Source organism: Sebastes umbrosus, chromosome 3, assembly GCF_015220745.1.
Source record: "Sebastes umbrosus isolate fSebUmb1 chromosome 3, fSebUmb1.pri, whole genome shotgun sequence".
NCBI classification, from domain to species: domain Eukaryota; kingdom Metazoa; phylum Chordata; class Actinopteri; order Perciformes; family Sebastidae; genus Sebastes; species Sebastes umbrosus.
The window spans coordinates 11,340,167-11,355,375 of record NC_051271.1 but is presented as its reverse complement, the minus strand read 5'-3'; positions in this window follow the sequence as shown (position 1 = coordinate 11,355,375).

Genomic DNA, 15,209 nt, shown 5'->3' with positions numbered 1-15,209 from the left:
GGACTGAAACCAATACATTGCTTTGCCTTGCATCATTTGGTTTTCCCAAGTTAGTTAGAATGAATGCTTGTAGAAATGACAGAAATGAAGAAAAAGGCTGCCAGCGAATAAATGCAGAGAACAACTGTGAAAAGAAAAAAAATAGTTGAGGAATTAATATTAATACTAATAAAGATAATCTCAAATGTGTGTTCCAGGATGTAGAGTACATCAATACACTGATGAGACCGTTGGAGCACTGAAGCTGAACTTCATCATTTTGAGTAAACGCGCAATCAGACCATAGTCACTTCATTTCACTTGAGCTTTCTCCCCTAAACACGCGCTCCTCTTCCACTTAATGGCGTGAAACAGATTATGTACACATTGATACACATGCATCTTAGACGCTCTGGTTACACCTTATGCTAGACATGAGCAAACATCTTTGAACACAGATGGTATTGCTTCCCCATCCCCCAATAACCTCGCACAACCATTCACTTTAATCACACTCGACTGAATCAAAGAAATGGTGATGGTGACTTTGAAAAGAAATGGAGAGAAAAACTCTTAAACTGGGTGAAACATAGGGCTGCATGATTATGGCCAAAATCATTATCACGATTATTTAAATTTATATTGAGACCCGGTTATTTATCACAACTATTCATAGATTTTAGGGATAAACTATTTTTATTGCATTTTCACATTTAAATAAACAGAGTGCTGCTTTCCCTTCCATGTTGAGCTATATTCCAACCATCTAACAGTGTAAATGTTATCCACTTTGTTAATTTCATCTATAGTGCTTATTTGCAAAAAAACCCCCACAAAATTCAAATGATTAGGAAATAAATAATTGTAATTTTCATTTAAATATTTGCTTTGATTAAAGAAAATCTTTGCATTAGAAGTTTTAATTACATATTATAAGCTGCTCAGAGAAGTTAAACAGGTCATATTTACTGTGAAAACATCTCCTTCAAACAACTGGATTTATTCAAGTTTATCGGCAAAATCTCCATTTTACAAGATTACATTTGAATGCATCATGATAGCGTTATAATTTACCATCGCCCAATACTCATTTTTACTGAGCAGAGCTTGAACACATCATAATGAGCTTCATGCTGTTGGCAGACGAGGCGGTCACTGTGATGACTCTGAACAGCATCATAGGAATGAATTACAATATAATAAGAGTCTGATTGAGTAAGGTGTTCCAAATGTTTTAATTTGTTTTAAGGTTGTTCCTTATTGGTTGGCATATTTTGGACTTGCAGTTGTGTCAAATTGCAGCTTTATGTCTTATTCACTCACGCTGAAAAACTTCCATACCGCCGACATGTTGTGTGTGTGTGACGTTACTGACTGTGCCGCCGTTTGTCAATGTAAAACAAGAGACTGCTGAAAACGGGACGGCTTCGGTCGGCTGCTGATTGACGATCATCTCTAGCTGTTAGTTTAGTTAGTGCTTGATTTATGCAGCAGAGTTTTCTACGAGCGGAGCCTTTTAAACGGCAAAATCGCAGTCGATCATGTTCATTTAATTGTGGGAAGCCAAAATTGTGATCGCGATTAATATTCAATTAATCGTGTAGCCCTAGTGCAATATATCAATTCACATGACAGCTTATTTTTATTAGCAAGGAGAATAGGCCAGGAATATTTTTAAAATGTGTTTATTGTCAATGTCTGTACTAAACCCAGTGTTTTAGAACAATGTTGAATTCATACTGACATTGAAATATGGAAGAGTGCAATACCAGCATTGCAAATGCTTCAACGTTTCTTTTTATGTAGAATAAAATCTGGTTATAAAAGTTAGATTGTCAAGTCTTCAGCAAATATAAACAGACAAATACGAGATTTGTCTGCAGTGAAATAAACATGTGGTAAATATAAACAGAGGAAGTACAGCTAATTCACAAGACAAATGTTAAATGACTGCTTGTCTGTCCACTTCAGTGTACTGAATGTTTAAAGGACTTGTGCAGACAGAGTCAAGCTGTGGGGAGGCTGATGCGAGCTGAGTTGCTTCCTTGATATTCTGACGTCTGTACAGCTGTGTGTCCTGTCTTTCTGGGTCATTTCTGTTTCGCTCACGATCCCAGCGGACTCTACAGAGATGAGGCCCGGCACGATAGACAGTGGCTAAGCCCATGACTTCTTCTGCTTCATCACACACGTACACACACACGCTTAGAGACCAGCTGACACACACAGGGATGTTATTCATAAGTTTCTGGGACAATGTCAACCTCGGTAGAGTTATGAACACGGCGCCTGTGCGGCTCCCCGTTTCCCACAATGCCGTTTCCTCTCTCCTCTCGGTGTCACCTGCTCTCCTCGGGTCCTTTTCTCTCACCTCTTTCTGTGCCCCGTCTTCCCGCACAATAGACTAACATTTCAAAGAGAAAATACTCAGCTACCATATGCCTTTTTGAGATACCAAATAAAATGGATTACACTCCACTCAGAGGCTTTTCAGCATTTCAGAGCTATATAAGGAGTGCTTAGAATTTTTTTTTAAACTTCAAAATATATATAGGCCTGTTTAGTAATGCTCCTCTTGCTGGTGGCATTGTGCCCCCTCTTGCCTCCTCCTCCCTCCTGCTCCTCTTCCTCCTCCCCTGTTCCTCCTGGGCATTCTTGGCCTGGAGGAGCAGAAGGTGACAGATGTACACTCTACCTGCTGCGCTCCCCTCTGACCTCCCCTCCTTCTGCGCTCCTCCCTCCACATATCCGAGTCCTTACTCACCCCTCCCTCCCACCTTCATCTCTACATTTCTTGCTAACCCAACTCTCTTCCTCTCACTGCACCTCCTGCCACTTTCTTCCTGTCTACCTCTCTGCCAAGCCAGCTATCTTTTTTTTGTCTCGCTCCTCCCTCCTTCTCCTCATCTCTCCTTCTGCTGTCCTCAATCTCCCTTTTCTATCGTCGCCCTCCAACACGTAATGTGAGACATACTGACTCTGTACTTTGGTGCAATACACTTCTAACCACACAAACACCCACACATGCAAAGAAAACCAATAGGTTGACAGATGCAGTCCTTGTACTCGCCACCTATCCTTCTGTCTTACTCGCCACCTATCCTTCTGTCTTCTTCCTACTGCTCTGCTACCTGATTAAAGTCCTAATGACATACGTAAGTGTTTATACACGAACACATTCAAGTAGTTTCACATCACACGGATGCAAACATCCAAACACACTACACTCTTACTCTGCAGGGGTACAAGATGACAGATGTACTTCCACCTTACCCTGTCTCTCGCTTGCTCAGCTCGCCCCTCAGCACACACTCACACACATATTCCCCCCTGTTAAGGGGCTCAGCAGGTACAGCAGCATCTGTACGCCCAACCTGACTCATGGATATTTCATGTTGTGGAGCGGCTCCGGACCACACCGCACTGTTGTAGGTAGGCAGACCAAAGCTGCACAGTTGGAGTCACACCCATGCTGTGCTGCTCCACAGTGTGCCGTATATACATTGGGCTTGCCTGTGCGGTAGCTACGAGAACTGAGTCATCTGCCCTGCAGTAGGCTATGCCACTGCACTACACACACCACTACGCCATGACTATAGCCTCGGGGTGGAACGTTGGTGGGAAGAGGAAGGAGTCGGGCTTATGGAGGAATGGTTATGCAGCGCTAAGACAGAAATAAAAGCCGAGGGCGGCGTTGTGATGAGCACTCCACCTACCAAGGTGCTTAAAAACTGCTGCACATCCACAAATTTTAATACTAAAAAAGACAGCTGGAGATCACTAGAGAAAAAAAAATAAAACTGAGAAAAGATTGATGAAATTTAACTAATTTATGATGTTTCTTAGAGAAACTGCAGCTCAGCATTTATTCATTTCCAATATATGACATGTGCATACAAACATGAAGCATCCCCTGAGAGGCACTCATGAAGATGAAAGAAGGGGGAAAATTGGGTGTGGGAAAGAAGCAGGAGATGGGATTTGCATAGACAAATCAAAAGTAGGGCTGTCAATTGATTAAAATACTTAATCGCGATTAATCGCACATTTTGTATCTGTTCAAAATGTACCTTAAAGGGAGATTTGCCAATTATGTAATTCCCTTATCAACATCGGAGTGGGCAAATATGCTTGCTTTATGCAAATGCATGTATATATTTATTATTGGAAATCAATTGACAGCACAAAGCAAGGACAAATATCGTCCAGAAACCCTCACAGGTACTGCATTTAGCATAAAAAATTCTCATAAAATTCATACCATGGCAAACTCAAGCCCAACAGGCAACAACAGCTGTCAGTGTGTCAGTGTGCTGACTTGACTATGACTTGCCCCAAAACTGCATGTGATTATCATAAAGTGAGCATGTCTGTAAAGGGGAGACTTGTGGGTACCCAGAGAATCCATTTTCATTCACATATCTTGAGGTCAGAGGTCAAGAGACCCCTTTAAAAATGGCCATGACAGTTTTTCCTCGCTGAAATTTAGCGCAAGTTTGGAGCGTTATTTAACCTCCTTTGCAACGAGCTAGTATGATTAGCTAGCATGGTTGTTACCGATGGATTCCTTGGTTTTCTAGTTTCATATGATGCCAGTATCTTCACTTTAAAACTGAGCCCGCTACAACCTAAAAATTGCAAGTTGCGTTAAAGAAATTAGTGGTGTTAAAATGAATTTGCATTAACGCATCATTGTCGCGTCAACTTACAGCCCTATTTGAAAGATTTTGAAAAAAAAAAGAAAAAAGATAAAGAAATAGACACTAAAACACATTCATGTCACACACCATCACCTTCCCCTCTTCCTCTTTCATCCCTTGTTTGCCCCCATCCACGGACAAGACCCCAGGAAAGAGAGAGGAAAAGAGATTGACACGTCTTCTGTCTGCCTCTTCACATTAAATGGGGCCAGACATGGCCAGTCAAATCCAGATAGCCCCGGGGAGGGAGATTGGTGCAGTGTTCGGGAGACTTTTATTAAATATAGCCACACTGCCATATAGCTATCTGACTGCACTTAAAATAGACCCTCCACTCGCTACTGCAGTGCTCTCACTGGAAATGGGATATTATGAAAGCGTGTAGACCACAAAGCATAGCGCTATTTAAACACTAGTGTTCTATCATACACTCAGATATACTGGATGTAGGCAATTTGGAGTAATATGGAAATATTACGGTGATTTGATGATGACAAATGATGCATATGAAGTGGGGACTGAGGCTGCTGCACTGTGAGGAAGTTTATCATGAATGTTATTGCTGGCCTTTCTTCATAAAGATTTTATGCATCAGTATTCCTTTAAAAAACTGGTGTCATGGCCTTAATTCAGGACTAAAAGGTTACGCATAGCTGTGAGACACATCATTACTGGTCGAAGATATCAATATTCTCATTCAGTATTGATCAGATGGTGATGCTTGAAGACGGAGGTTTCCCTCAGGGGTTGTATCTATATGACTGAGATGAAGGATTTTTTTTTTTTTTTTTTACATCATACATGTAGTTCTGCAGTGGAATATATAATAATACATAACACTCTTTAGTTTTGAAATGCTTGACCTTTACTGAAGTATTTAAATTGTGACTTTGCTTTCTGGTGTGGTTACAGGTGCAACAGAGCACACTTTTCACCTCACCAATTCGCACCTTTCAGCGAAGCTGGGTGTGATCAGAGGTGGAAACTGAAACACTGCTTTCCAGCCGGCTGTTAAAGTGATAGTTTGGGTGTTTTGAAGTTGGGTTGTATGATCTACTGTACGCTCTCTCCAGCGCCCCGATGACAAAAACAGTATAGATATGTTTCACTTTCAGTTCAGTTCGTCGTCGTAAAATATTCGTATATATATATTATATTTTTAAGGCGAGCCTCTCTTTTAGGTGACTAAAATACATTTTTCTGCCCTGCCCATCCACTGCAGCACATTGCTTTGCTCCGGTGCCAGTGCTCCAGCCTGTTTCTCCGAGCTGGGAACTCGCGGACCCTCATCTACTGTAAGTAATACACCTACTATGGATAAGCACCTCATACAACACCACTTCAAAACATCCTAACCATCCCTTTAAGTTATACTTGAGGTACATTGTGCCAGCAGTAACTGTATACTTTTAATACAGCAGGATATTCAATATAGGACCTGTAAGGGAATATATTTACATAGTGGTAAATGACCTAAATACGTCTTCCCCATTGGTATATTGATGTTTGTTCAAGCACTGCAATAAAAGGTTATAGAGTATGTATTTAATGCATTTGAAATATGCAAAATGTCCTCAGTGTTAACTTACTGTAATGTCAAGACATTCTTTTCTTTTGATTGAAGAGTCGAGACAGAAAGTATAACAAACTAGAAAGGGCCGCTCAAACTACAATTCGCCTCCGTCTAGACCGCAAGCGTATCGTGTTTTTCACCCGTATGTCTAACTCTCGTCTGGCAACAGATATGCTCTCATTTTGATCTATACAGCCGTCTGCATCGGCTCCGTGCAGCCAAACTCCAGTTCACTGTGCAACGCTTCATGTTGACTGTTAAACCCTTCCACTGGACAGAAACTGTCAGTCCTGCTGTGTGTTTAGTTCTGTTAGCTGTTAGCCAGACACACCGCAGGACTCTGCTGCCCACCAACTGTTAACATCTAACTACCTCTCCTCTTACAGGCACAAGAAGACGTGCTCCATTGTAGTCAGCGCTCAATTCAGTTTGTCAATTTGCTAAGCGATAGTTATACATACAAACATACATACTGTACGTCCAATTACGTCTTACCTAGACGTGCAAATCAAGAGAGGAATTCATAATCCTAAACAGAAGCAAAAGTCCAAACTGAAGCAGTTGTTGATCATTGCGGCCCCTATCAGCCAGTTAAGAGTAGTGAGGGTTCAGCGGTCAATTACGGTATAAAACACTCAATAAAATATGTTGTCAATAAAATACACTGCAACCACTAGAGGTCCTTGAGTATGGAGTCATAAAGGAGACAAAAAATATTAGGCAGATGGGTCCAGTAGTTTGCGAGATTAGCCGTGGACTCACACAAACACACACGACCGAATACATAATCTCCTGGCGATGATAAAAAATCCATCAAAGAACTGACTTTTTTTAGGGGAAAAAGCAAAAGAAAAGAAGCCCAAAGTATCTAAAAGTGCTATAGATATAGACCTTTTCATTGCCATTATGTTGCTAGGGCAACAGCTTTGGTGCAAGTTTGATTCCTGTCAGCTACTGCTTTAACAAACATTGCAACAGGAAACACAAAGGGGCCCATTCAGGATGTTTATGTTGCCAAGTTTGAAACGGTCTATTCTGTTCTATTTTAATACTGAAGGCAATGCATGATGCCACCCTGGCTGGCTGAGGGAGATAAAACATACATAACTTTACAAACAAAAAAAAAAAACTGCATTTGCAATGCCATTTTATTGTATTCCCAGGAAGCTGGATGCTATAACTTTTCTTGTTATCCCAGATCTTGACAAAATATATAGAGTTTGCAAGTTCATTAGTATCCATGTATGGAGACAGCTCACACAGGGAACATATAACAACTTCTCTGGCCCTGAAAAGACAAACCAAGGGCATGAAAGCACAGCAGCACTCACTGCCTAACTTAAGTCAAAGAAGCACTATACCTCAACCAGCAATAAGCTAATATTTATACTGAAAGTGGAAAGATGATATATCCACTCTATATATTCCATGCATAAATATGCCATGCACATAAATCTGCCCTGTATGGACTGTATCGACAAGAACACCACTACATTGTGCGTGGGATGGGAAATAAGTGTCTCATTTCCAAGCTAGCTGACAATGACACTCAGAGTTCACACACTGAAGGCAGTGATATAGCTCTCCATTACACATACAGTATATAGTACAGTATGTGATGCACAGCAAATCCATTTAGAGAGGCACTTTGATACAGATGGCCATGTAGTCCAATGCGTGTATGGGTGGACCATACATCAGCTGAGAGATAGAGCTCCTTTCTCCAACCTAAAGAAAAGCTGACAATAGCAAGCTTGATAGAAGTCACAGCTTCACTCGAGGGATGGATGACAATAACATCACTGTGTGTGTAGGAGGGAGATATGTGTGTGTGTGTGTGTTTTGTGAGGGGTAACACAGTGCCATTTGTTATAGCTGTGGGTTGATGGCACAGTCAGAGCTGCAGCAAAAACCTCACACATGCATCACCTATGACACATCAAACATGCGTGGAAATAAACAGAGTAAACACTTTCACATGTTGAACAAAAAAATGCAGCTTCTCAACTAGGGATGCACCGATCCCACACTCAGTATTAGGGATTTGACGGTGAGGAAATTTTACAAGAAAAGATGACAGTCAGTATGTGTAGCGTGCTTACTTTGATCTTTAATGTCGTAACCACTGTATTTTCATTTTTATAGCTGTCTCATAGTTTTTACACAACATCTTACAACTTAAAACAAGGGGGGAGAGAGTAAACACAAAAAAACAAAAAGACTTAATCTTAAAATGTAATTTCAATTGGATTCAAAGAGAAAGGGAGGACACAGACTTAGACAATCCAAATAATTAAAATAAAATAAAGTAAAATAAATAAATAAATCAATTTAAATAAAAATAAATGTGGTAAGGGGTCGGAGGTCAGGGAGGGGGAGTGTGTTGTATGGGTGTGTGCTGTATGGATGTGTGTATGTGCTTAGAGAGATGACCTGGGTTAGGAAGACAAAGATACGAGTATGATCCAGGATATATAAGAATATTCAGATCACCGATCACTGTATTAGTATAATCAGGGCAGGGCTCCACCTGTATTCTCATTATTGATGCATTAAAGTGTTCATCACTTGTTGCAGTAAATGTGGAGGTCATTTTAATGACTTTATATACTGCTGGCCAGTTTAATATTTAGTTAGTCTACTTTGCAGATTCAGGTTATTAGTTCATTATATTTTGTATTAATAACCTGAATCTGCAACGTAGGCTAACTAAAGTTATTAAATCTATAAACTTAGTTGTTTAAGAGAGGGAAAATGACGTTATCGGATTGGTATTAGTACAGATACTCAAGGTTGCGGTAAGAAAAAGTGGTATCGAGCCATCTCTATTCTCAACAAAAGTCATCACTGTGTGTGTGGGGGTTTTTTTTCATCAAATGAATAACTGGAGTATTGACTGTAAACTAGCTCATTAAATATGATGGCATCAATCCTCATTTTCAGGCCATATTTTCTGATTCAGAGCTCGTAGTGGCATTATGAAACAAGCCTCAGCTGTGCTTGGAAAAAAAAACAAAAAAAAACAACAACTCAAATACGGATTTTATGAAAAAGTTGGCTTTCCATCTGTTGTTAATGGAGTGGCTCCAAAATGCATCTCCACATTGGCATCCCAAATTGTCACCGTGGCTGTGTTTGAGAGGCACTAGGTTTTGCAAATATTGGTTGAACTGTTCAATGTCAAAGGAGAAACATATGTAAATTGTTGTTATAGTGGTGCAATTTGTAAAACCAACCTTCAGTACTTCAGCACTATAAGTGAGGCATTAAAGTACCTGACTTCCCACAACTATAGCAGGCATGACACTGAAAATTATTTGCAATTTCAATAAATACTTAAGCTGGGGGTAATGTAAAACAAGCTACAAGGCACACACGGTGTACAGCTGTTACCCCACACAAAGACATATGCACAGACACACAAACGCAGTCGCACAGTCGGTTTGGCTCTGATGAATAGAAAACAAACCTCTTCAAATGGAGGGAGACATGTCTCATTGGTTAAATGAGCTTTCACAAGTGGTGCATGCCAAGATCTACACACACAAACACACACACAAGGACGAGATAATATACTCTAACTTGTTATCTCGCACACAAATGCACACTCACTAACTCACACACATACACACACAGTGACACTACAGAGCACTCAGTGATGGTTCAGTCATAGCTCAGTCATTAAATGCTAGTTTCTCAGCCAACCCCTGTGGGGATGCGGATGCCGGCTTTCAATTACACTAAAGGCATTTTTTTAATCCATCATCCTATAAAAATCGTTACGCACAGAAACCTTGAGCACTGAGTCCGATGCGTTTTATTATTCTATTTGTTGTGAAAATTTGCAACACAAGACAAAACTGAATTATTTTCGTGGGTGCAATACATAGCGCTGGTCCCGAACGGGGCTAATGAATAAATGACATTAGCAAGAAGCTATTGTTTAGCTGCCTATAGAGCACAATCACTGCTGTCTGATCTTTCATACATCCTTTATTTTACAAACCCTCCCTGATTCCAAGCTGTTCTGCAATCACCTGCCACAATCTTTCTTTAAACTCCATATCTATGTATTTTTTACTATGTTTGCGTAAAGTGCTTTTTAGTGGGAGACGGCTGAACACAGTGAATCAGCTTATCCGATGCCATTTTGTATGATTACATTTGCATTTACAGTGGCTCTGAGTGGTCAAACAACACTGACAGAACCGAAAAAACACAGAAAAAACTTTAATCACGGATGAACATTTCGGAGGAGGTGTGTAAATGTGATTGACTCAACGCAAGGTTGTACTTATTGTCTAACGTGCAAAAATTTTGGATGAAAATTACAGACTTCATGTACAAAAGGCATTAACTCTCAAATAACTCTAAAGGCCTTTGCACACTAGGGGCGAAATACTCGCCTGTAAATAATTTATATCTAGGGCTTTTATTGCGAAAGGTAAGATTAAAAGGAGTGGATCTGGTCTGCTCTACCTCTGTCAAGGTTGAAAGGGAGTAATGAAGTTTGCCATCCTGGTTCGGACTATGGAGCCTCCATATTGTTGTTTCATAAATTTAGGCAAATCTCAACCCATTCAGCACAACGTGATGGATTAATGCCATTATTCGCGGTGCAAAAGCTCAGCAAAACGTTCAGAAAAAAAATTGTCGCTTTTTTTGTTGCGTATATTTTGTGTGAAAGTACTCATGACAAAACAACAATTTGAAAAAATATATTGATGTGTGAATTAATCGCACGAAAAAAACCCCCGCCAGTGTCTAACGGCCTTAAAAACTGTAAAACACCTATTCGCTCCGTCCTCTCCTCTTTACTTCCTGTCCTGACCTCTTGTCTCTTCCCCTCCTACCGAATCCCCATGCATCGCCTCATCTCCCTTTCCCCATCTTTCAACTCCCTCCTCTCTAAATCCCTCATTCCCTCTCTGTCACCTCAACCTGTCTCTGCCCTTCCCTGCTCTGCCAATCCTCTATTCCCTGTCCCTGTCATTGCAGCGCTGTGAATTTGCATTTAAACACTGTGCCTATTCACTGGGATACAATAACACCGCCGCTTCCCTGATCTAGTCTGAGCACAACAGCAAACAACCATCCCAAAAAAAATAAAAACCCAAAGAGACAACACGCACGGAGCGTGCGCGCACACGCGTGCAAACACAAAGGCAGGGGAACGCACACAGTTTGGCTTTGATTAAATGTGTAAACAGTGATGTAAAAGTGAAACAAGGAAAGTATGTAATGATGACAGACCGGAAGCATTGAGAACACGCACATATATACATACACATTGAAACATGTGGTGTTTTGCTCAGAGTAATTGGTAAACAGTGGTGTGCGTCTGAAAGGGATAGAGTGTCAGCGAGGTGTCAGCACAGCACGGCCGACGCGTCAGTCAAAGCAAACAATGGCCCTGAGCGGTTTTAGTGTGTGTTGGGTGTGTGTGAGAGTGTATAAGTATGTGTGTGTGTGTGTGTGTATGTCCCTGAGTTGTCCCCTTAGGACGGGATGCCAGTCAGCATCCAAGCAAAAGAGGAGAGCAAATGAAATATTGATCTCTGATAAGACATGAAGTACCGTGTCGACGGGCTCTTCTCTGTTTGTGTGTCTTTATGATCTTCTTCAACACACAAATTTAGATAACTAACGTTCATGAGTCATAAATGTCGTTGACGATAAACAAATGTGACAGGATGCCGAAGGTCTCATGTCATGGTCATTGTAACACCTGCAGGTAGACACGGGCAAAGTGCCTCATTAGACTATTGTTTGACAGGGAAACAGATGTACATTTGCAAGTTTATTTGAGCGGCTTGTGAAAAGCATCATAAACAGGATCAGTTAGCCATTTATTTTGCATTAAAGTTGCAAAAGCCTGACTGATACTGGACTTGATTTTTTGATACAGATTTTTTTTTATGTCCAAATTTATACAAAAATACAATAACAATATATCTGCCAATATTAGATTTTTAAATATAAACACATAAAATAACATTTAATTATTCCCTAAACGTGGTTATTAAGTAACTAAGATATGTACTGTATATACTCTGTGGTTTACAATCGGTGTAATGGTGTCATGGTTTCTAAATTACCTCAAAATAAATCTTTGATATTTCTGTACTGCGATTTGCTACTTGTCAACCAGCATATAATCATTACATATTGATTCATCTGTGATTTGCTGACAAGACTAACAGTCTACAGCCATGTTAACGGCTCTCTGTGACTGTACTTAGCATAGACTGTATATAAAGCTGGACGACAGTTCTCCAATTCTTCCCACTGTACAGAAGTGAAGCCAAAATATCCCAGATACGATAGCTGCCATCTTGAGATTTTGACATCATTTGGAGCCAGAGTCGTGAGCCGAGTGCTTGATAGCGAGAAAAATCACAGCCGTCAATCATGACATCTTACCCCCTTTCTTTGTAGCATCAAATAACTAATGAAAAACAATCTTATCAGAAAAATGAACACTTGAACATTCGTCAGTGTGATTAGAACTACCTAAAATGACAGAAACCATCTTTGGGAAAAATGTATTTGATGTGTATTTTAACTTTTTAGTTTGGTCCATGTCCCATCCGCTAACATGGAGGGGGCGGGATTTATGACCTATACTGCAGCCAGCCACCAGGGGGCGATCCAGATGTTTTGGCTTCACTCTTGGGGAGCTGTCATGTCGTCCATCTGTATATACAGTCTATAGTACTTTTGCACAGTGGGGCTTTGAGCTAAATGCTAACATCAGCATGCTAACATTCTCATAGTGACAATGCTAACATGCTGATGTTTAGCAGGTATAATGCCTACCATGTTCACCACCTTAGTTTAGCATGTTAGCATGCTAACATTTGCTTATTAGCATTAAACACAAAGCAGCTGAGGCTGATGGGAATGTTAGTTTTGCAGGTATTTAGTCAGAAATCAAAGTACCAGACAAATAAACACATTGATGTGATGATGGCACTTGATTTAAATGTAAAGAGATTACCAAAGTTATTCCAATTCATCCTGAGAGGGACATGAGTAACAAATGTCATGGCAATCCATCCAACGGTTGTTGAGATATTTCAGTCTGAATCAAAGTGGTAGACTGACCAACCAACCAACTAAATGACATTGCCTTCCATAGAGCCCCATTGCTAGCGTCAAACAATGCATCAGTTCAGCTCTTACAGTATTGGAAGACCTTGAACCTAAGCCTCACCTCAGGATGGAATCAGGAATTTATTCTTTGTCCTTTAAAACAAGCTCATAAAAACATATTACAACATAAGTCACAAGGACGCTACTTGAGAAAAATCTATATTTTAGGCTCAAAGCTACTGCAAAGCAATCAAAGCCTTGACCTTTACAGCAAGGTCAGTTGGGAATATACGTTTGATAAAGACAAGGTGGCAAATGACTTCAAGTCATTCCTTTCCTCAGTGGCTAGTAAATGAGTGCTGAAACTCCCTCCAATCTCAGGGTTATACAGGGATGCTCATTCAAAAATAGTACTCCGAACAAGGTGTACTTTCAGATTCTTTCCACTTTGCTATTGTGACAGAAGGGCAAGTAAAAAGAAAATTCTCCTCGTATAACCCATATCATTAACCTTTCATTAGAGCATGGTACATTCCCCAAGGACAAGAAACATGCTAAAGTCTCTCTATTATACATAAAAGAGGAGCAGATCTGATCCAGGCAATTACAGACCTCTAACTATCCTCAGTGGCGAAAAGGTGACTCATGAGCAGCTTTATGAACATCTAAGCAAACACAAGCTCTTATATAACTTCCAATCAGGTTTCAGAAAAGCATACTCTACGGATTCCTTTCTTTTATATCTAACCGACTTAATAAAAAAGACAACTCATGAAGGAAATGGGATGGTGCTGCTCGACCTACAGAAAGCTTTTGATACTGTGAATCACGAGCTGCTGATCACCAAATTGAAGGCTCTTGGGTTAAGCACACCAGCACAGGCATGGCAGAGGTCTTATCTGTCTCATAGGGACCAGTTAGTGGAAGTAAATGACCATCGCTCAGAAGCTCGCCCCCTAAGCCGAGGAGTCCCCCAAGGCAGTTTGCCAGGCCCCTTGTTGTTCCTAGTGTATATTAATGACTTGAAAGAGGCATGTAAATGAAACCCTGTTCCTATACGCAGATGACTCAGCTCTGGTGGTTGTTGACTAAAACTTGGCTCGGCTCCAGGAAAGGCTTAGCGAACAGCTGACTAACATCAGTGCATGGCTCTCTGATAATAAACTCTCCTTACACCCTGGGAAAACAGAATCAATTCTGCTCAGCTCTAAACCCAGATTAAACAAAACTAAGGATTTCGAACTATATTTTAAGGGGAATGACATTTCCGTTAAAACAACTGTCAATTACTTGGGCTGCAATAGAGGGGGTACAGGTATGGCCCTGAAAGTGGTCGGAAAAGTGAACAGAACTAAGTTCTTGGCCAGAAACTCCTGTGTTCCTGGATAAGGAAAGTCGGAAACTTGTGGCATCCAGCTTTAATCCAACGCCACTTTGATTATGCTAGCACACCCTGGTACTGTAGTCTTTCCAAACTATGGAAGATAAAACTTCAGGTCTCCCAAAATAAATTGACCACAGTGGTCTCGGTCTTAGGTCTTGGCCCACAAGAGCACATAGGGAGGAACCAGTTCATGCAACTAAACTAGCTCCCCGTGGAATCTAGAGTAACACAGTTAAAACAGGGTTACAACACTGTTGCCCCAAATTACTTATTACACTTCTTCCTGCAGGTAACAGAGAGAGGCTCACAGGCACAACACCAGGTTCAGTGTAGCAAATATGACGCAGGTAAGAACCAGTAGACAGATGGGTAAACGTTTTTTAAGATACTCGGGTGCCCATGATCGGAATAAGGTTCCTAGCAGCATTAAAGAGACTACAACCGCAGTCACAGTTTAGGTAAAACTGAAACATTGTCT